The sequence below is a fragment of the Sphaerodactylus townsendi genome, linkage group LG13, assembly GCF_021028975.2.
Source record: "Sphaerodactylus townsendi isolate TG3544 linkage group LG13, MPM_Stown_v2.3, whole genome shotgun sequence".
Lineage (NCBI taxonomy): Eukaryota > Metazoa > Chordata > Lepidosauria > Squamata > Sphaerodactylidae > Sphaerodactylus > Sphaerodactylus townsendi.
The window spans coordinates 21,426,224-21,450,167 of record NC_059437.1 but is presented as its reverse complement, the minus strand read 5'-3'; the positions used below and the strand labels follow the sequence as shown (position 1 = coordinate 21,450,167).

General features: G+C 44.2%; 1 protein-coding gene across 3 annotated transcripts in view; it reads left to right on the top strand.

The window, feature by feature from the left end:
• The first annotated feature begins 75 nt into the window (after window positions 1-75).
• Window positions 76-23,944, top strand: part of STAG2 (stromal antigen 2) — an 80,769-nt gene continuing 56,900 nt past the window's right edge. Inside the window, exon 1 of one of the 3 annotated variants that reach the window (XM_048513745.1) lies at window positions 76-282. The gene's annotated coding sequence lies outside the window, so the exon portion shown is untranslated. Of the gene's footprint in view, window positions 283-326; window positions 456-2,101; window positions 2,123-23,944 lie in introns of those variants that run through there. The other 2 variants (XM_048513746.1, XM_048513747.1) reach the window with 2 other exon arrangements.

Below are 23,944 nucleotides of genomic sequence, written 5' to 3'. Positions count from 1 at the left end.
TCCCCGAGTCCTCCCGGCAGGTGTCGCTCTAGCCCGGCGGATCGGAGCGTGCTCGGTGGCCGCCAGGTGGCGCCTGCGCCCTCCATTCGCTCGCCAGCCGCCGAGCCGCGAACACCCCAAACAATCCCAAGCGCCGCCGCCGCCGCCAAATTAAATAATCCGCCCGCTTCGTTCTTCTCCCCCCCCCGCCCTTTTCCGAAAGCTCGACCGCTGCCCCCCCTTCCTCAACTAGGGCCTTTGCCGCCGAGGTCTTAACGAGAGAAAGGAAAAGGAAAAAAAAAGGTAAGGGCGGCCCGAGCGAATTGGCCTAGAAGTGAGATCAGAAAGGGGGGAGGATAAAGGTGGGGGGGGGACGTTTGAGTGCGGGGGGAGCTAAAAAGGGCGCGCGGGGCCTCAGGATCCGCCGTCGCCGCCGACCACCAAGGCCGCTAGGCCTGCCTCCGCCGTCGAGAGAGGTAAGTTCGACAATGGCGTCGAAGCTTCTGGAAGTTGGGGGGCTTGTTTTTTCCGCCCCCTCTTTTTAGGCGGGGAGGGGAAATATTGAGGGAGGGGAAGGCTTCGGGGGCGCTTCAAAGGAGGCCGCGGCGGCCGACGGAGAGGGAGCCGCGCAGGCAAGATGGAGGACGCGGGGCCGAGAGGGAAACACGCACAGCCCGACTCGCGACCTCCTCCCCTCCCCTGGGAAAAGGCGGCGGTGGAAGGAGGCAGGAAGGCAGGAAAGGGGCCCTTCCTTCCACCTCTCTGCCTTCGCCCACCTGAAGGTTCCCTCTTCTTCTCTCCCCCCCCCCCCCCCCCCCCGTGTAGAAAAAGGCCTAGGCCCGCCGCTGAGAAAATGGAGACGCTCCCATGGCTTCCTTCCTTATTAATGTCCCCATATCTGACTGCTTTTATGCCCGCCAAGTCCGCAGAAAAAGGCCCGGTTTAGGGATCGGGGGCAGCCGAAAGTGGTGGAGGGACGGGAGAGAGGGGTGCGTGTGTATGCCCTCACACGGGTTTGGTCAATGCGAGGTGGGTGTTTGTGTTGGGAGACGTCAAGCTCTTAGGATTTCCCCCCCGGCCACTCTTCAATACTCCTTTTTTCAGCCTTCTCAACCCCCATCAAATAATCAAAACATACGAAAGAGCTTACCCCCCCCCCCCCGTTTACAAAGTAGTGAGCTGTCTTTGGAGTTTACCCAGAAATCCTAATCGTACTAGATCTTCAGTGTAAATTAAAGTTAGTGGGGGGGGGGGAGGGGGGAGATTCCAGGGTAAAATTGAAAGGGCCAATTGGGGTGGAGGGAACAGCACGTAAAGAGAAGCTTCACGTTGACAGCCGTCCTGTGCCTCAAGAAGGGAGAAATGTGGTTATTTGTGTGTGTTCGATTCGTCCCCCCCCCTGACCTGTGAATGTGTGTAAAGGGCTACGTGCTACATTTAAAAGGCCGATGGGTGGGGGTGGGGGTGGTTGGCCTGTAAGCCAGAAGTTGTGGCCGGTGGGACTTTGGGTAAACATGCTCCAAATATCTGCAGCTTTCCCCCCTCGTGACTTCGGAAAGAGGCGGGTAGTTTGGGAACGAATGTGCCATGCCAGAGCAGGAACTTTGCCCGAGTTTTGTGCCATTAATAATAATTTGTTCATATTGGAAGGGCCATTACCATAAACTGGCTTTCACTAACACCAAGCGCAATTTAGGGGAGGGGGAAGTATTTCGCTCCCCTAATTTTAACTGGGAACTCCTTTCATAGGGGCTTCTACCTCGACCTTCCGCATGTTTACTCAGGAACGCGGCGGCGCTGAATTCGGTGGGGCTTACACCCACCCAAGTAAAAGCACCTAGAATTGGCGCCTTAGGCACGTCTTTAACTCCTCCCGGGCTTTCTTCCTAGCCTTTCAGTCCCCCTGGGGTCCATTTCAATTCGGGGAAAGGGAGAGAGAAATTAAGGAGAAAACGTCCCTGTTGACTTTTTGATGTCGGCGTGCTGCAGGGAGTCCCGCTGGGTCGCTGCCTGGTGGGAGGGAAGAGGGGGCGGAAGAGGGCTGTTTAATGGGGGTTTTGGCGCCACTTTTGTTTTAAGGCATTTGTTTGTCTCCCCCTTCCTTTTCCCGGCACTCACAAGAGTTCAGCCGATCCTTTCCCAGGTAGGAAGTGGTCCCGCTTTACCAGTCGCGCTCTGTCCCCCGCCCCAAGTTAGTGACCTGGTTATGTGCTAGTGAATGTATTAAAAGGGGGGGGGGGTTCACACGCTTTTCGGTGGGAAGCCTGGTTCTATTTTCTAAACCGCAAGCGCGTTTCTTTGTGATTATGCCGACGGTGGGGGAGTATACTTTTAGGAAAGCGGTAACCCCTCCCTGCATGTTGTTGCTAAACAGCCCTTTCCAGTGACTTAAGAGGTGACTTCCTAACGACCTGATCTATATTCCAGCCTATTTTTAATACCAGCGGGGAGTGGGGGCAGCAGTGATTGGCGAGCATTGTGAGAAATCTTAGCCCCCCCCCCCCCCCCCGGGTTGTCCTCCAGGCTGTAGTCCTTATTCGGTAGTTCCCTTCCATCGGGGAGGAGGCGCGTTTGGCAGCCACACCCCGGGCTTGTTTCCAAGCGAAGCCTGGCTCTTCCCTCTCCCCCCCCCCCCCGGCGATGTCGTCTTCTTTTCCCTTGGAGGCACGGGAGGGTTTTGCGGAGGTGACCCGCCGAGCCCAAATCTCTGTTGTTGTCGCCTCCTGTCGAGGAGGAAAGGAGGGGTTTTGTTCGCCCCAGGGGTGGGGGAGGGGTGGGAGCGGGCGCGGAGTCGAGTTACCGAAGTGCGTCACACGCAGTCCTGATAGGGCCTACTCGGCCGTCTGTGCTGTGCCTTTGCATCTTCACTCAAGTTTCTCTTCTGCCTGCTAGGATTGGTCAGCGGCGGCAGCCCAAGCAGCTCGCCTCCTTGTTCCAAGGAAGAACACGGCGGGCTAAAGCGGGGACCGGGCTTTGTAAATATGAGCCGATGGGCCTTGAGTCCAGGAGTGTGCGCCTCTGGCCGCCAAACGGCTCCAGTTTGTCGCCAGTTTGGTGCAGTTTTATATGCTTACTCCCAGAAGGCGTGCTGTTAAAAGAGCTACCCCTTGATTGCCCAGCTCGGTTGTCCTAGCACTGCTTCAGGAGGCAGCCAGTGCTTTTGCAGAAAACATTGGCCTGCTTGGGAATTTGGAGGTTTAGGTTTGAAATTGGCTGTTTCTTTGATGTAAAGATTGATGGCTCTGAAACTATTTGACTCAACCCAATGTAAAGATTGATGGCTCTGAAACTATTTGACTCAACCCAATATCCCATGCCATAAGGAACAAAAGATAATGATTTGTACCTTGGCTAGTGATGTTCAGGAAACTGGACAGTAGAGTCTTTACTGAAAACTTGCCTATTTATTCATATTTAACCTGGCTTTCTGAGCTGGTTAAATAGGCATATTTTTTCACCTTTAGAACAAAATTGAAATATGAAACTATTGTAATTATATATTATATAAGACTCACCCACATTTTTATACTCTTAGGTTACCTTTTCTTAATCCGCAAATAAAATATCCCAAAATAAAACCATGTTGGTAGTACTTTGGTTATAACCCTCCTAAATTAGGATGGTGACCTATTTGTGGGTCCCAAATTTTCAGTTGAATATTAATACCTTAGGCCTTTAACCAAAGTTATGTTTGATATTATGTAACACTGGGTGTAAACTACATTGTCAAGTATGTTTGTGACAAGGTGTTAAGATATTAGCAGTTCCTGTGATTCTGCCATCTGTGGAAGCATGCAATGATTATTTTGTTTATGTTTGTTAAACAGACAAGAAATTAAATTGCTGATGATTCAAGTGACATTTCACCATTTGTACAACCTAGGAGGCTAGATTTCTGGCATAAGAATAATCAGTACAGTATTATACTTCTTAAATAACTTGCATATGGATACTATGGTGCTCATTAGACTTTTAATTTGCAGATCCAAAATTGAAACCCAGAAAATGGTTTTGAATGCTAAAGGAGTTGAATGAATGTTGTGGCATTCATTTCCATTCAAACAAGAAGATCCAGAAAGGTCATAGGCATAAAAAAAATTAGAATCATCCTTGTTGGACTGGGAACCAATGTTCTCAAAATTATTATTCAACTTTAGTGCAGTTTTTCTCATAAAATATCAGTTTAACAGCAATCATACTAACTTTTTTCAGGTGTAGGAGGTTAAGAGCTCATGTATCTAATCTGGAGGAACCGGGTTTGATTCCCAGCTCTGCCGCCTGAGCTGTGGAGGCTTATCTGGGGAATTCAGATTAGCCTGTACACTCCTACACACGCCAGCTGGGTGACCTTGGGCTAGTCACAGCTTCTCGGAGCTCTCTCAGCCCCACCTACCTCACAGGGTGTTTGTTGTGAGGGGGGAAGGAGATTGTAAGCCCCTTTGAGTCTCCTGAAGGAGAGAAAGGGGGGATATAAATCCAAACTCCTCCTCCTCTTTTTCTTCTTAGAGAGTACTGATGGGAGTTTAAAGTATTGTCAGATTATTTGGCTTCAGTTGCTGCTTGTTAAAACAGGGTTGTTGGGCTTTTTGCTTCTCCTGATATGTATGGTGACATCTGATGATGATATACTCAGTCTATGCAGGTTAACTATGAGGAAAATACAATGGTTCAGGTTTGGTAAGGTTGTAAAGTTCTGTGTGAGGCTGTGAGGGATATGGAACTGCCTACTGTAAAAATATGTGGTTATATTTTACTGTGAAAGAAGCTCTTGTGTGTGCATGTGTGAACATGTTGATTCTATAACATTTCTTTTGTCAGGTAGTGTTTGATCATTGGTGTCACATTAGGATGCTTGTAGGATTCAGAATGTAGGATGCACTGTAGGATTCAGAACCTGAAGGAGTGTTGCAAAAATTGAGCAAGTTGCAAAATGTTGTGTGAATCTGTAATATTACCTTTATGCAATCAGCTATAGCTGTCATGTTGCATTTTTTTAAACTACAATTTGAGATCCAGGTCTTGGCTTGCTGTTACTTGTTATGTCAGTGTCTCCTATTTAGTGCCTGTTCTTTTGTGAGTATGTGTGTGTTCAATGTTGTCAACTTGCTTCAGACTTATGGTGGCCTTATAAATTAATGCTCTGACCTGGATGGCCCAGGCTAGCCTGATCTTGTCACATCTTAGAAGCTAAGTAGGGTCAGTCTTGGATAGCCCTTGGATGGGAGTCTGTCAAGGAATACCAGGGTCACTAGGCAGAGGAAAGCAATGGGAAATTACCTCTGTAAGTGTCTTGCCTTGAAAACCCTATGGGGTCACCATAACTTCGCTGCAGCTTGAGGACACTTTACAAAGACACACATCAATGGCCTCCCAAACATCCTGTTGTTAACAGCTTTGCTCAGGTCTTGCAAAATTGTGTGAATAAGCCCTTAATATTGTTGTGAGTTTTATATAGTTAAGGGCCAATCCTCCTGTGTATTTTGCTGTGCAGTTCTGCCGTATTAGGGTGGTGTCACATACCAATTGGTAAATGTATACTCTGCTCTTTTTTTTGCGTTGTTAATTAAATCTTAAACAGAGGTAGCCACTACAGAATATCATTTATTTATTACCTTTATAACCCACCCATATACAGGATCTCTGGGAGGCTACAACTTTAAAACATCTCCTTACATAAAACATCAATTAAGCACACAGTGTACAAAAATTAAAAAACCAGCCCTAACCCTCATCACCCTCCCCACCACCAGCAGCATGATAGAAGGGTCATCCAGGGAGACTAATCAAATGCCTAGGTGAAGAGGAAAGTCATTGCCAGGTGGCACAGGGGATTATTCCAAAACCTTGGGCAATCACAGAGAAAGCCAACCCATGTACCCTTGCCTGCCATATTTCGGCAGGAGGTACCATAAGGGGAGCCTCCCCGTGTGACATCAGTGCCTGGGCAGGTACATATGGGTGCTGGTGTTCCTTTAGGTAGGTAGGGCTCAAGCCACTTACGATTTTGTACATAAATGTCAATACCATGAATTGGGCCTGGAAGGGAATTGGGAGCCAGTGCAATTCCTTGAGGACCAGTGGGATGTTCTTCCTGCCAGATCTTGCAGCAATCAGCCTAGCTGCAGCGTGCTGCACCAGCTGCAGCCTCTGGATTGTCTTCAAGAGTAATCCCATGTAGAATGCATTACAGTAATCCAATCGGGAGGGTACTAGATCATGTGTTACTGTGGTCAGATCCCCTTTGTCCAGAAGTGGGTGGAGCTGGCAAACCAGTCGGAGCTGCTAGAAGGCCCTTGCCACCAATGCCACCTAAGCTTCAAGGGACAGTGATGAATCCAGGAGGACCTTCAGGTCTCACATCCGGTCTTTCCGGGGCAATACAACCCATTAATTTATCTGCTTATTTATAGGTGACTCATTTACAATTATTCTTGAAGTGTACTTGACAACCAGGTGTTACGTGCTTTTATAATCTTCTCAAACATTTCCTTGGTTTTCTTATAGGAATATAATGTAAAACTGTTACAATTGCAGCTTGTACCAAGATATCATTTTTTAAACAATGTTGCTGTCTGTTAGTAGATGGTTTCGCTGTGAGTTACTGATTGCCTGGGCAATTTTCTTCTGATACTTATAGTTCTCAAAAGATTTCAAGACCTTGAGTAGTTTTATGGGCAGTGGACCCTCACCTGAGTAGCCCAGGGTAGCCTGATCTTGGAAGCTAAGTGGGGTAGCCTTAACTGGTATTTGTGTGGTAAACTACAAAGAAAGACCAGGGTCACTATGCAGAGGTATGCAATGGCAAATCCCCGCTTGCCTTGAAACCCCTATAGGATCATCATTAATTGGCTTTAATTTGATGGCTAAAATAAAACAAAATTAATGGGCTGTCATCTTTGTAGGTTTCCTAGGTTAATGAGGTGAACTACCCAAGGCAAGGATGTGGTGTCAGAAAGATGGAGCAACACTCAAGTTCTTACTCTGATATTTGGACGGTGTGGTCTGCTTCCAGGTCTCTGTGGCATTGAAATGTGGAGGGTTTAACTAAGACATTTCCTGGTATTTGGCCTAGGGCTTTTGCTGACTGGTGGTGACCTGAATATCTTCTCTCTAGGCCTTGCTTTTGTCTATCCAGGCTACAGACAATTACCAGTAAATGATGTCACTGTGGCTGAATTCTTTGTAGTTCCTCCAGTTTCAATGCTGGAGGATCTCTGAAAATTTTGCTGCAAACAATATATGTGCTTAAATTGTGACATCAGATGACAGTGTCATGCCTGCCCTATCCCTCCTGTTTGTTGGCTGGAATAAATTATAATGTGATAGACAGCTAGATAGTTGAACACTTAGACTATTCTGTCTGTTTCATTAATAAGTATTGGTTACTTAGGAAATGAATCTTGGGAGATTCATTGAAATGCTTGTGGCATAAGTGAAAAACATGTGCAGTGGTTTGTTGTAGTGCCATCATAGAAGTCTGAGTTGAGACTTCATTTTGACTAGATCAATGGTTCTCAACCTGGGGGCCGGGACCCCTTTGGGGGTTGAACGACCCTTTCACAGGGGTCACCTAAGTCTCTCTGCATCAGTGTTCTCCATCTGTAAAATGGATAAATGTTAGGGTTGGGGGTTACCACAACATAAGGAACTGTATTAAAGGGTCGTGGAATTAGGAAGGTTGAGAACCACTAGACTAGATGCAATTTTGATTACCTCATGAAGAGGAGAGGGTAGCTAAATTTAAAATTTCACAAAAAGGGTGAAATGAAATTTGTGCTATAGAAATTAGTCTCTCTAAATTTGGTGGGCATTCATTGAACTCACTGGGCACCAGACTTAAGGCAAAAGGATTATGGCTTCATATCATTTGGTATATAATTTTTGTAGAATTGTGTCGGATCGGTTAGCATCAGGAATAGTTTTTGAAAGGGTTAGGTGAATGTATGTACATTTAACGACAACAGCCTTGATCACTACTGTACGCAAGCAGCAATGAATAGACATGATTGTCGTGACCTCATCATCTTCTTTGTGAGTGCTGGTTGCTGTTGTCAGAATACAAACACCCAATAGATGATCGCAAAAACTGTTAAGTTTGTATATGAACTGTTGACTAGTCATTAATCTTAGTTGGTATCAAATCTGTAGGATTTTGGTTACGGTGCCTGGATGTTTGATCTTCACCATATTGAAGGAAAGTTCAGTTGGAGTTGAGAGTCAAATTTTTGTGGTGACTTTTCCCAATTCAGTATTAATATTTTTATGGAAAAGAATGTGTAAAGAGAGACATAGAGATGGGCAACAAATAGCCTGTTTCATCTCAGATGTTCACAAATGTTTTCCCCTCCCCAGAGAGCCAAGGTTATGACTTGACGTAGTAACCAGTTGTTATCTTTGATTCCTTTCTCTGGTCCTCAGAGTTCTCTTTCATATGCAGAAGTCTGAAGAGAAAGACAGTGTCATATTTGCACAGGGATATCGTGAAAGTGAGAATCCATAGGAATCTGCTCTGAAGAGAATCCCGTTGTTGTTTTTTTACCTTTTTCAGACTGCAGGGTAAATGAGAACTCTGTCAGTGGGATCAATCTGCCACTGGGCAGTCTGCTTGTCAGGGGCATTCACCCTGATAAGCCGCCAGGCATTTATGGATATTTGTTCAAACATTATGCTTCTGTATTATTATTGCTATAAATGAATAATATAGAAATGGTGGAAATTTGTTTTTGCTTTTGACAGCATGGTTTGGGCGTAGTTGGTGCCATAAATGTGAATTCTGCAGAAATTTTTTGCTGTTTTCATCAGCCATTGTATTCATTGTGTGAAATTGGAAACAGAATTTGAAACAAACCTCCCTCCTGCTTGTAGCTTTTTTCTTAGTTGCCACTTTATTCCAAAACAAGTGGAAAATATTTGCTAATTATCATAAAACTTTTGCATATTTGCAATATTTAATGTACATGAACTGAATCTGTTTAAATTTTAATTAATCTGACTTTTGTAAACGTGGCACACAATATAATTGTATATGCTTTGTGTATTTTGAGGGCAAAATAATGATTATTACTGTATATTAAAAGTAACCTTTTGGCTTTAGTAATCACACAATGTGTGTTAAACTCTGTTACATACAGAGTTTGCAGAAGTGTATCAGTTTCATGATGCTAAGGATAATGTCATATTTCTTTAGAGTGATAAATTGTGAAATATACATTTTCATCCCCTCAGCTGACATGACATTCTGTATTTCTGTTACACAGCCATTGTATTGCTTATTAAAATTGTGGGAATAAGTAGTATCTTGGGGCATGAAACAATTGAATTACAAAAATACTGGATTATAAGACAAAGTAACATACAAATACATTTAAAATTAATTTCACAAGAAGATGGCTCTAAAGTTGCATTTTGATAAAACTAATGTTCACTTTTCATAACGTTTCTTTTAAAAATGCTGAAGAGCAGCACATAGGAGCAAAATTATAATTCAGTAGTAGCTTCAGTAAAGTATGCAGAACTTCTGGTTTACCACTTCTTCTCTTTTAAAAATTGGAGAAGAGACAGAAATCTCTTTATATTGCCCCAGATTTCCCTACAGTTTTGGCGGCACACTGTACAGCTGATATTTTGGGGAAGATTGGATAATAGGGTTAAAATACCCTTATTTTAGGCAGGGAACCTTTTTCTACATTCTTTAGTTAATACTCCGTACTCCGTACTGCGTTTTAAAGATCAATTATATCTATTTCAGCAAACTGAAATATTAGCTGTAGTTATTTCCAAGTGGTTATCAGAACACGTGGTACATGGATAATATCCCATGGTTGAATTTTCCATAGTCATTGTGCATAAAAACTCAAATTGTTGATAAGGTTGGGAAGAGAACTCTGCATATAACTTTTTGCTTTAACTTGGCCATAACATTGCATAGTAATACTAAGTGATCTTTTTTGTTTTATACTTGATTATGTGTTTTTCACTTATTTAACAATTCCACGTTATCTGGGTTTTCATTTTTCTTGATTTAAGAAAAGGAGCCATGGAATTTGGTGCAAGATTGAAAATCTCAGTCTTCCTAATTTGAGTGACATAAAGATGAATATAATTTCCTATGGGGAAGGAAATGTGCTTCTTAGTAAGATCAGTTTGTTGTCTACTGTTACCTTATTAAATGTACCTGTATGCAAGCACACAATTCTAAAGACTTAAGAGTGGGTGGTAATTTCCACCAAATTGCACCCCTGAACCTATGTATTTTTGTAAATGCGGGTCAGTGGACCCTTGGGAACTGCAATTGGCTGCGTTCCCCAACCTTTTTTAGGATGTGTGCACGTTTGGAATTCTGACACATCATGGTAGGTACAGCAACAAAATGACTTCCACAAAATGGCTGCAGTAGGAGGTGGAGCCAGCCACAACATGATTGCTAGATCCTTGTGGTGTTGTGACTGCTACTGCTGCCAAGCAACAATTAAACTGCACATTCGTTCAAATCTCCATTAGTCAACGGAATCCTTGCTGGGCGAAAGCCCTATCTGGCCCCACCCACTTCATTAAAAACATGGTAGGCACCATGTGGCGACCACAGACACCATGTAGGGGACCCCTAGCTTAGGGAGTAAAGTAGATAGTTTCTGTGTGAGGAGGTAATTGGTGGAAATCATCATCTACTCTTACCTATGTTAGAGATGTGTGCTTGGATGTGAGCCAATGACATTTCCTCATGGAACACCTTTTTGGAGGATGCCTTGAAGATGCAACTTATGATTCTCAGAAAATGTTTTTGCTTCCCTGTTGTGTGCAATGCCTGATCTAACTCCTGTCAAGACAGTGTCTGTGAATATATTTTTTTCAGGAAGCAAATGAAACTGGGTTTAATAAAAGAGCATCTGTGGCAATGACACTAGCAAGCTGAGCTGTCTTTTTACTTAGACCAGAAAGTAAGCCTGACTGAGAAACTTTCGAAGTAATCTGATGTACTCCTTGCTCTGGCCTAATGTGATGATCTCATACAGGTTCAGCAGACCATCTGTTCCTTTTGGCTGTAGTTCCTATGCCAGCATCCCTTTGGTTAAAGACCAAGTGTTGGCTAGGTCCTGTCAGAGTGGTAGTATGAAACCTGAAGTCTTGGATTCATTACGAATGATGCAGGTGATGGTCTGCCATCCTGGTGCACAAATACCTGTTTGTACATGGCTTTATCCTAAGACCAGAGCAGAAGCATAGCTCTGTCCTCTCAGGCTCTTACTAATTCTGCAAGCTGTAAATAATTCTGGAGCTGTTGTTAGGCCTTGCTTTAGCTAGTGGTGTGTGGGGCCATATGGAGGCAAAAACCCCTCCAGGCATGCCCCCCCCCCCCGGCGTGGAGCCCTGCTTACTTGCAAGTAAAAGCCGGGGCCAGCCCCTTTTCCCAGCCCAGTAGCCATGGCACAACTTGTGCCGTGGCTGTTGGGCCAGGTAGAGGAGTCGTGGCCAGCCAGCCCCTCTTCCCAGCCCAGCAGGCAGACATGACTTTCTCTCAAGCTGCAACTGCTGGGCCGAGAAGAGGGGCTGGAGCATGACTCGCAAGTAAGAGCTGGGGCCAGCCCATCTTCCGAGCCAGCTCCCAGCCCAGCAGGTGAGCACTACTTTCTCTCAGGTCCTGGCTGTTGGGCTGGGAAGAGGAGCTGTAGCCAGCCAGCCCCTCTTCCAGGCCCAGCAGGCAGGCGTGACTTTCTCTCATGCTGCGGCTGCTGGGTGGGGAAGAGTGGCTGGAGCCTGACTTGTGAGTAAGTGGGGCTTACTCGTGAGCTCGACTGGCTCCTCTTCCGGGCCCAGTAGCCACAGCGGCTGCTGGGCCAGAAGGCAACTGGTCATGTGGGGGACTAATTTTGCGCCCCCCATGTGACCAGATTAGTTGCACTCGGCAAATATGTCACTAGCTTTAGCAGTTGCTTATATTGGTTTGTACTCCTGTAAGTTTTGCTTTCTTTGTTGCTAGGTTCTTCTCTGTTCTTGTTTTTGCAATGTTGATGTCAGCTTATTTACTAGATTTTACTTCCGCAATTGATCTTAATTGACTTGATTGTCTATTGGAAATTGCCCTTCTAGTGGTACTAAACTTTGATTTGGGACAGTTTCAGTGTGATCAGTAACATGAATTCCCTCTTAATTATGCTATCTCTTTCCCTATACATGACATTCAAGCAAGGTGCATTCTTTGTGCCTTATAGTCATGGGATTCCATTTGACTTAAGAGAATGTGGTATAGCAATAAAGAGTGTTGGACTAATATCTGGGACACCCAGATTCAAATTCTTCCTTATGCTGTGGAAGCTTGCTGGGTAACCTTGGGCCAGTCACATGCTGTCAGCCTAACCCACTTCACAGGGTTGTTGTGAGGATAATATGAACAAGAGAATTATATAAGCCACTTTGAGTCCTCATTGAGAACAACAGTGGGGTTTAATGGTTTAAATCGGGGTAGGGAACCTGCGGCTCGAGAGCCGCATGCGGCTCTTCTGCCCTTGCACTGTGGCTCGAGCTGAACCGCCGGCCCCATCCTTGCCCGCCCCCAGGCAGCAGGGCGGGCGCACCAACTGCTCACAGTCGGCTGGGCTGCGCCATGGGCTTCCCCTCTCGCCCGCCTTGTTCGAGCGGGGCGGGCGCTTTCCCGGCGGCTGGCAAGGTCGAGCCGCCGGCTTCATCCTTGCCCGCCCTGCAGGCAGCAGAGCGGGCGCATCCATGCACTTCTCAGAATGAGCAGAGTAACAGGTAAACCCCCCCCCCCCCCATATATATAGTGTTATCTTTATTTTAAATGTCAAAAATTATTTGCGGCTTCAAGTGTTTTCTTTTCCCGTGGAAAACGGGTCCAAATGGCTCTTTGGGTGTTAAAGGTTCCCTACCCCTGGTTTAAATAAATAAGAATTATCAGATAAATGGACAGTGGCCTCTAGGTTTCTTACAGTTGAGACTTAATTTTAAACTATAATTGCTGTAATTACTATGTCATATAAACCCTATTTATATTGTATGTGTGGCATAAACCTACAGTGAAAATCAATAGTTGTTGTCTACAGGCTTTCCAGAAATATACATAGGTTGATAGAAGAGCTTGTTTAGCTGAAAGGAGGAAATTATGCTGTGACTTGTTATTGTCATTATGTCTGTAGTTGATTTGTTGCTGCCAGTTTGTACAGCTTCTCTCCCCACCTCTTTTTAGTTAATGGACGGCAAGCAAATTTATGACCTTAACTGCTGAAAAAAATGTGTTGAACAGATGGCTTCCTGCTGCTCTAGAACTTCAGGCATTGGTAGGCACACGCACGCACGCACGCACACACACACACAGATCTAGTAGTGTTCACATGGACCAGCTGGAGCTAGGCATGTACATGAACTAGTGGAACTCTTTACAAGCAGCTGATTGATGGAATGCTAGTCTTTTTCAGTAGGGCTTGAATTGGACAAGGAAGCTACATGCACATTTTCCATCTAGTTGTTAACGTGTTGTAAATGCCAGTTTCTACTTGCATAGTATAGTGCCTCTTTCTGGATAACAGTTATGGTTGTTGGGAAGGAAAGGTTTTGTTACAGGTGAATGTAAATGGTACACAGACTCATAGAAACGTTACAGAAGATAAATATCTTTTGTTGAAATCAATTTGATTAGTTCTAAAAACCCATTATTATAACAGAAAATCTTGAATTCCAGTGAACAGTGGAAAATTGTTGATAATACTTAATTTTACAGCCAACTGTCTATAAGTAACTCAAAATGAGCTTAGACTTCTATTTCATGTTGGATCATTAGCTTATATAAGTAATGGTATAGCTCTTTGGTCCTTCTGATTGGTAGATTAGGAAATGTAGGAACATGGGTGCAGCAGAATTGCCTCATCATTTTGTGGCAGATCTGAGCTCTATCACCAAAAATGGCTGACTGACAATGGGACAGCACTTGGAATCTAAGGTGGGGGGATTCCTGGAGGCAGAATAGGGTGTGGTAGTGTTTATGTCAGCTAGGATTTAAATGGGGTTATAGTGGGGATGCGCCAAGATAGCTCATCTTGTGAGAGCAAAAAATCAGGGAGCAGGACAGTTGCTGGAGAGCCCACTTAGAACAGGTACTTGGGACTAGTCACCCTAGATCTGTCAACTGAAACTTTGAGGAAAATGAACTAAAAGCACTCATCTTCCATGAAGCCTGATGACTACTTTGGGCTGCCACAGCTCAGTAATATAACATAGGTATATCTTTGGATATAGTTTGTGTGTATTTGTAAAAAATGTACCATCAGACCACCTGCTGCTATCTGGGTCCTCCAGTTGGTAGAGCATGGACATCACATTAAAGTGTGTTTTTACCACTGTACCAAAAAGTAGAGCTCTTTTCTCTGTCTGCATGATGGAGTTACAGCGACTTACAACATGCATGTTCCAGTATTAACATTTCCTTGTTTTTATTTCCCCCTGTTTACAGTGGGCCATGTTTCTTTCTCTCTGCTGCAGTGTTGGTGATATGTCAAAGACGAGGCATACCTTTAAGGTTATTCATGGAGTCAGGTGAATACATGTCCATCAGAGCATTCAACTTTATACAATTTAGAGAGTATTTAAATTCAAAAGGATTACTTCTATGGTACCATTCCAAATTTAGGTGGAACATTTTTTCCATTTATGCAAATGACAGCTTTTAATCTGAATTCTGATTCATCAGATTTTGTCAGACATGCCTCTGGGCACCCATAAATTGCTTTCAGTGATTTATGTAGATTTATGTAGATCTGTTGTAGCTATAACTAACCCAAGGTTCCAAGTCAGATGTTTTAAAAACTCAAGGGTAGGTGCTTAGTGACATCTTAATTTGTAGAATAATATTTTATTGTGAGACAACTCTGTTACATATTTATCCCACTCTTCCTCTAAGAGCACAGGGTGGTAAATGTATTTCCACCTCCTTCCTGTTTAACCTTTACATGGTCTTGGGAGGTAGATCAAACCAGACCACCTTTATATGCTGCCTTTTCCTACCAACCACAGCAGCTCAAGGCTGCTTAAACAAAAGTCTGACTTGTGAACAGACTATTACAAGAACAAAAAGAAAAACATAGCCATGCCACTTTCCCTCAATGTCCTTATAAATGCTTACATGTAAAGAATGACCTTGTGTTCCTTATGGAAGGTAGACAGCATAAGGCAGCCTGCATTGTCTTGGGTCAGGAATTCAATAATGCTGGAGCCTTCACTGAAAAAGTTGGCCTTTGAGACTGAATGGCAAGCTCAAAGGGTTGGTTTAACCACACAAAGGCATTGGAAAAATTGGAGATGGTGAACTGGTAAACGAGTATAAAAATTAAGACCTAAAATCCACTCCAGAGAATGCAACTGTTTACAGTTGTATTATTACGTATGATGCTAGAGATGTGAGGACATGGAAAAAGCATGTTCTCCCTTTCTTGAGAAAAGAGAATATTTGGGAAAAAATTGAAACATATGCAATGTTTGCTTTCCTGTCAAACAAGCTGCTTTTACTAATTTAACAACTCAAAACGTACTGTTAATAACTTAGCTTATAAAAGTGTACTGCTTGTCATATTTATGAAGTGTGGTATTATAAATATCTTCATTTGCTGTAAGAAAAACTAGATAGGTGATGACCTGTACCCTAGGTTGAACCCGATAATTAATCAGTCACCACCTGCATGGAACAACTCAGTTGAAAGAATACAATCTGGCTTCCTCTACAAAATACTTGGGGTACCACACTCTGTACCATATGCTGTACTATGCTTAGAAACTGGTGAGAAGCTACTTGAAACAAGAGCATGGCTGAATACATTCAAGTATTTGATCAAACTATGTTTTAACTCTGATGAGCGCAGTTTAACATATATTGTGCGCCCAGACCTATTTGCCTCTGAATTGTATCAACATCTTAAATCAAAAATCTACTCTCTAGGTTTAATACTTGAAGATCTCTGTATGTTGTCACCCAGAGAGACTCTGCAAACCTTAAAAAGCAGACTTCTAGAACAGGAATACCATATCTTGTTGGGCCAAGCAAATAAATCATGCTCACCCCTTTCTGTCGGAATAGTACCAGAACAGGGACACATAGCCAAATATCTTGAACTATTAACTGAACCCCAACAGAGATGGGTTATTACAAGGGCCAGATGCAATACTTTTCCATCGGCCATTACAAAGGGTCGCTACCTATCTATCCCTCTCCAGGATCGGGTCTGTCCACACTGTAAAAACCAAGTGGAAACTCTTGCTCACATTATACTTGACTGATATGTGGGTATTAGGAATTTCTGTCCTGGGCGGGTCTTAAGACAAATCTGAAAGAGACTCTGACAACTCTGTTGTGAAGCTTTTGTTAAATAACACAGAGGCTCTTGGAAAAAGTAGCAAAATTTCTTTTACAAGTGACAGAATTTTCTAAGTAACGTCCAATGCTAGATACAGTTTATCTGTCTGTGTTTTGAATGTACTTTTGATTTGTACTTCAGAAATGTCTGTAATGCTCTGGAGCCTATTTTAATATGTCTAATAAAGGTTGTTGTATTGTATTGTATTGCAATCAGTCACCAGTGGAATAACTGCAGAAGAGATGTAATAATATACATATTCCACCTAGCTCCCAATAGTAACCAATCATAGGTGAAATCTGCACAGCAAATGTACAGTGCGTTGCAATGTCTACAAAGGAACCCATTTTTCTTTTTTCCCGTTGCCAAGCAGGCAACGATTGGAGCCCATAGAAACAATCTGGGTTGCTTTCATGCCTTTGCACAGAGACGCTTCTCTGTTCAAAAAAAATTTCCAGCTACACAGGTGTGCAGCAGTGAAACACCCCCCCCCCCCCAATACTGATCGTCTCACAATAAGATTGGCTGCACTTGCATAGCTATGCAGGTGCAACGTGCAAAAGAAAGAAAGAAAAAGAGACCTCCCTGGAGTGACACTGGCAGGTGGATTCTTCCTGACCATGGACAATGTGGTGGAAGGGAGAGAAATAAAGTGCCTCTTGTCTGGTCATTCATGCGGGAGTGGCTGCAATCTGGGATTTTTTTTAAAGGATTGCTGCTTTAGTGATTTTTGAAAATCCTGGTATTGAAGGAAATAAAACGGGGCAGGCTCGTTTGGGGGGGGGGCAGGAGCTGTGCAAAATCCCCCCCAGTGGTTTACATAGCGTCCCACAAACATTATATTTGCCCTGCGTGAAATTGACTATAGACAATTCTGAATCAGCTTGAATTTTCACATTGACTTCAAGGGGAAGATCCTTCTAGAGTGCACTACAGTAACCCCGCTGTGAGGTTGCTGTGTCAGGGATCCACATGAACAAATCAGCCAAGTTGAAGTAGGGAGCCATGTTTTGTGCTCACTGAAGATGTCATCTGATGTAGAAATCTATAAAGTATAAGAGATCTGATATTTCTCTAGAACAGGGGTCTGCAACCTGCGGCTCTCCAGATGTTAATGGACTACAATTCCCATCAGCCCCTGCCAGCACGGCCAATTGGCCATGCTGGCAAGGGCTGATGGGATTTGTAGTCCATGAACATCTGGAGAGCCGCAGGTTGCAGACCCTTGCTCTAGAAGCAGTTTTTCTCTTTCAGACTGTTGAGCAAGTGGCAAACTGTATGATGCTGCTGCCCGTGAACTGTTTTACTCTGGTGTATGTAGCACCCCCAGTTGATGAAATGTCTCCTGGTTGCTTACTTCACCTGTATATCAGATTACTAGGTTTTTGCATAAAATACGTACGTGTAATTTTTTGGAATTTTCAAGATATTTGATCTAGAGGAAGAATATGATAAGTTATTTATTAATTTCAGTTTTCTGAGTGCAGGGATTAGTCTAGCTCATGTTGTGAGGAGTTGAGTCCCCAACATTGTCCTTTAATTATCAGCCGTGGTTGATCTGAAATGATGAACAGTTAGCATAATATAGGAGCTTTTTTAAAGTACACATTTGATGGTATTGGTGTATTGTGTTTGGGGTATATGCTCAGATTTGAGCCTTGCTACATTTTCACATATCATCATCTTTAATTAATGCATGCAGTTGCTTCATAGTTATTCCTGTGTCTTAGTATGTAGGGTGGTTTTCTGTCTTGTTAATTTTTTAATTGTTTCATTTTCAAAAAATGTCCTAAGTGTTTTCTGTCCGAGGTCTAATTTGTAATTATTGATTTATGGTAGTATATGTAGCATGTACTAATAACCCATACTTCGGTCCAGATTGTCTGAAATGAAATACCATGTTTTAATGAAAGGATACTCTTGCTCTAGCTGTTACTGATTTCCCTCAAATTAATATTTAGGGACTGTTGTCTTAGTGGTATGCACTAGAGTTCTAAATTTGTATTCTGTTCATTTAGCAGGTTGCTTCTAGGTAATCGGCTGTAAGGACAGTTCTCACTGTGAGGAGGAGGGCATCTTGATATTAACTGATTCCCACTGGTTGCTCTGGGAGACAGGACTAATTTTTATCACTTCCTGCCTTCAATGCAGGAGCTTTTTGGGCCCAATTTGCTTCCTGCCTCGCTCGTATAGGGAGAGGAGCTGGGAAGTAGCTCTGTACAGCAGTTACCCACTTTTTTACACTGTTGGTTCTTTTTTATTCTTTTTCTTTCCTTCTACTATTCTAGTTTTTCATTTTCCCAGCCATTCTTTAGCTCCAGCCTATTTTTGCATGCTTTTGCGCCCTGTTTCTCTCTTGCTAGTTTCCCTTCTCATTGAAAGCCCTCCTTTTCCTCCTTATTGCTGAGTTTCTGGCTCAGGAGGAGCCCAGGAGATGGCTTTGCTTTCTTTCAGAAGAGGACACAGACTCACGATTGCTGGCCTTCTTGCTGCAAGGATAGGGCTCAGACACCCAAAGCTTCAGATGCAGGAGAGGAGGACAGGAAGAAAGCTTGGTAGCAGAAACAGAAGTACTAAACTACAGAGGCAAGAAATGATGTGAAAGTGGCCTTTAGGAGAAAGGCAACTCTAACAGCTGCCGTTTCAGTCGTGAGCAGCTACTAAGGTAGGCCCATGTCCCTGGATGTCTTTCTCCTCAAACCAGACAATAGAGACAAGCTTCAAAGGAGTAATGTACAGCCACCCCAACCCTTCTCAAGATTATGGGAGGGTGGCCATCCCGCTCCAACAAGCAGTTAGGAGGAAAAGAACTGCAACAGATCCAGGTGCATGCCTCTCCCTCCTCACCCCAGGTGTCCCATCACCCTCACATGTCTCCATGGCCAGGCATAGGATTAGGGAGGGACAGGCCACTGCTTACAGGAAGTACTACCAACAGTGATCTGTTAAAGCAGCCAGAAAGGTGTCTAACACAGGCATTCATACCAGCTTCTCCCCTGGCAGTAAGACCCCCTGTTCAACTTGAGGCCTTGAGAAAGGAGAAAGGGAGTTTTCTTCTGAGGAAGAACCTAAAGTGACAGAACAACCAACCCACTTAATCAGAGAGGAAAACTATCAGTCTTATTGACTAGCCATATGGCACTGGATCTCTCCAAAAACCTTAATTAATGGAGAGGAAGCAAAAGAAAAGGGAAAAAAGGCAGACTCTGAGCTAAAGGAACTAAAGACTACTTTCCAAGGCTCCCATTTTTTGAGAAGTTGGTTCCTTTCCCTGAATACTTTGAAAGGCTAGTGAAGACAGAATGGACCCAACCTTTGGCTAATAGGCAATTTCCTAGCACCTCAAGAAAGCTCTGTTCTTTAGCTTCACATGCTGTGGAATTGCTGCAGATCTCATTGGTGGATGTCCCTATTTCGGCCCTATAGTTCATGGATTTGCTGTTGGAGGCCTGCTTAGTAGAAAAGTGAATTATACCTCTTCGAAGTCCCATGGAGCTATGGCATTAACCTCGGAGCAGTGGCCACAGCAGCCCCATTGAGCCCAATTGAGTGGCTCAGAAATTGAGCCAGCTAATCCCCAGCGATAGTAAAAGATCAACCAAGGGAGTGAATTGTATCTTCAAGGCTGTCACCTTTTTAGCAGATGCATCACTGAACACTATGACTTTTGCAGATGGTGGTGGCATCTACTATAAGGCATGCCCTGTGGTTGAGGTCCTGGCAAGCACACCTTCACTCCAAGTCTATAATGATGGCTGGTCCCTTCCAAGGTGGGAGATTGTTTGTGGACAAACTAGATTAGATCCTGATTGAGACCAGGGACAAGAAAAGGTAATGCTTAGAAACCTACAGAAAGATGACAGGAGAATTTTCTCCCCACACTCCTTTCGTTCCCATCTCACGCTGTTATGGTCCAGACCCAATTGGAGGAGAACCCAGTGGTCAAGTAACAGAGGGTCATTTTGAAGAGATTCATGCTTCAAAAGATTATCTCAATTCCAGTCTTATCAGGCCGGCAGATCGCCTAAGCAAGGAAAACTGTTCTCTAGGCACCTGCTGGTGGGGAAACTACTCCAAAAATTTCGAACACGATAGCTATGACCACAACCAGACCACTAGGTTCAGCAAACCATCCAGTTTTGTAGATTATAGAGTTTGCCAGTTTCTCCCTGGACTGCCTTCTCACAGATCTTTCTGATAGAAAAAATATACAAGAACCATCGCAGTCATAAACCATCTTTGAATGTATGAACCATAAGGCCTGTTCCTCCATGCAAACATCATTCAGCAGTCTACTCTATCGTCTTCACAGTTCCAAGAAAAATGGGGACTGAAGAGCCATTCTCAATCCTAAAAATACATCGACAGGTTTGTGGCACATTCCGCATGGCACATATCCACTTCTCCTGGAGACGACCTCAGGCATCCTGATGGGTGATTGCCCAATCCATTGCGTTGGTACTAAGGGAGGCAATTCATTGTGTTGGTACTAAGGGAGGCAAAAACTAATTTGTTGCCACTTCCTGTGGGGGATTGGGCATCCATTTTGCCCCAGTTCGTTTTCTGCCTCAGCAGGGAGAGCAGGGCTTGGAGCTATTTGACTTCTAGTTCATCTCTTCATTTTTCCTTTGTGTTCACTGTTGTGAGTGTTACTATTCTCGTCAGTTCCTTGTCTGTTGCCCTCCTGTGTGTTGTCTCCCTCTATTGCGGGGTTCCCGCCAAAACTGGGCCGCCTTACAATGGCCACGATTTGGTCCTTCTCCCCTCCTCTTCCGGAGACATTTGGCAGATCAGCCACAGAGGGGACCAGGGCAGCCACCCGAGCAGAGTCGCGGGCGCCCAAGTTTTCAGACGCCTTGTCAAATCTGCATTTCTAGATTGTGTTGGTACTCATCTGTCATGGAAAATATGTGATAACACTTTGGCAGTCAATTTTTAAATGAAGGCTGGTTCACACGTTCTGTGGTCATAAAGTAGTGGATTATTCAGTGCCGATAAGGGGTTAGATCCAGACTGTGTGACTGGCCCAAGATCACTCTGTGAGCACCAAGGCGCAATTGGGATTCAAGTTTTGGTTTCCCAGATCCAAGTCTCAACTCTAACCGTTAGGCCACACAGGGTTTTGATGGAGTGGCTGCCGTTAAACTGCAGTAAGCAGCAGTATTTGGTGAGTTATGCAAGTCGTACAGTTTCAAGTCACCCAGTGGCTGCTGCTGGCCCTGGCCCTGCTGAGTCTTCCTTCAAAGGCCAAGATAGGCCTGGAAAAAAGACCCTGCTTCCTTCTCTGTATTTTACTGATATGATTGTCTAGTGATGGCCATTGAGAACTGTAAATATTTTCTTAATTATCCATACAGATAGCTCTGGAAAAACTTGACATTGACTCCCACGTCTTCAAATACATTTTCCAGCCTTGTTAAGTCAAACTGCTCTTATGAACATCTGAGCACAAATATCTGAGAAAAGTGAAAAGGGAATTTTATGGATGTCTACACTTCAACTTTCTTATTGGAAAACTGAAATCAGTCTGATTTGGTTCACACATGCCTGAGGCTCTTAGCAAAAGTGCCAACTGTCTCTGTTATCATCAGCAATGTGTCTAATTCTCAACACTGCAAAATCTGTGGATATGTACATCCAAAGGCTAGAGCCATGACCAGAAAAGACAGATCTTTTTTTAAACCTGGAAAACAAAATAAGATTGCAAAAAATGTGAAATCTTACACATGCAGCTTTAAGAAATGAATATTCTGTTTATGTGAGGAATCTTAGTAAATTCTAGAGGTGGTTTACAACAATTAAACACATGTATATTGTTAAGCTGTAACAGGATTACAGAAAGCTTACACAACTGTTGTTCCATCTGATGCTCACTGAGAAGGGGCATATTGTTGCTCTGCAGGATGACTGGCCACTGAAAGATTTTGAGAGGAGATCAAGGTATCAGTTGACCAGTCAGACTGATTTCTAGGAACTAGCACCGCAGGAGAAATTACTGCATTGGTTTTGAGCTGATTCATATTGGTCTGCAGATGCCTTAATTTCTCTCATTTGAGTACTCATTGCTGATTGCATAACATAGCTTACATTGAAAAACATTGTGAGTGAAGGAAGTTGAAAGTTTTGTTTGTGCTGTTTGATTAGTGGTTTTAGTTTATTCACAAGTGCAATTCCCATATTAATACTGAGGTTAATGTGATAAAAGTGAATGTGTGAACCAACTTTATGATGTCAAACTGCTTGAAAGCCAGTGTAGGGTAGAAGATGAGAGCAATGTGCAATATTTTGTTGCTTACCACTGAAGAGTGTTGTCTTGGCAATTTCTGTCAAACTGGAGCCAGTTCTTTTATTTGAATAACTCAACTATAACAGCAACAAAAAAGCCGATTGCTTTTATATTGCTGCTAGCACACGGCTCTAAAATGCAGATACAGCATTCCTTTTAATACTGAAATCAATTCTAGTTTTTCAAAATCAGATATATTTGTAGTCTTTGTCTGCGCCCCCCCCCCCCCAAAAATCTGACACTGTTTATTAACCCAAGTCCAAAACATGTCTCTCCCTCTGCCCGTTTTGCTCTTTTTTGCTACTAGGACAACAACCATATTTATACTTATATTCACTTGCGTTTTAGATTGATATCCTGCTCCTCCCGCTCTACAGCAGGAGTTTGGGGCGGGTAATGACAGATCAAATACATTTTAAAACAGAAACAAAATAGATTAAAATCTGTACATTGCAAATGAGATGCCATCTTAAGTTCTCCCTGGTGGTAGCAGGCCATCTGGTTGGGTTGTTCGCTGCCCTGCGGCGAGTAGGCAGGAAAAGGCTCTTTGGTGACTTCCTGTCAGGTGTCCGTGGTGGTGCCGCCCCAGTATCTTCCTGCCTCGGTCAGAGTAGGCAGCACTGTCCACAGGCTCCTAGGCTAGATTTCACAAAGCTACCTTTTCTTCCTTGTGGTGTTGTTTTTTTGTGATTCCCTTGGGTGCAGTGTACGTTTGATCTTTTTTCCACTCCTTCTGTCTGCGTGCTGACTGAGCTCTCTCCTTCCCTTGTGTTCCCGCCTTTTTTTCTTGGCTTGAGGAAGGAAGAGCTATGGTGTCGACGCCATTTTCTCCACCAAGGGAGTCCTTCTACCGATCGCAGTAGAAACCACTAGGTCCAGGTCATCTCGGACCCGACAGTCTCCCACACACAGCCGCTGGGCTGATAGTGAGGAGACTCTTCTCGGACCCAACAGTCTCCCACACACAGCCGCTGGGCTGATAGTGAGGAGACTCTTCAGGAGCTGCGCAACAGCCGTGGGGCTGGGCGGCGGGCTCGCTCGCGCTTCCCAGGCCCGCGCGTGGGAAGACGCGCGCACTCCGAGGGCCCTTCACAAGGACGGGGAAGCGCGGGCCAGATCGACCGCGACCGCGGACAGAAGACGGATCGTCGCGGCAACCGTTCAGGCGGCGCCCAGGGCATCGCCCTGCCTCCGCCGCCTTTGATGTCTGCTGCTTCACGAGCCTTTTCCCCACCCCCGCTCTTGTTAGAGCGTCTGAGGGAACTTCGCTTCAGGTCAGTCATGCGGGTGCCATGACGGGGGAGGCGGCCTTGGGAGTATCTCT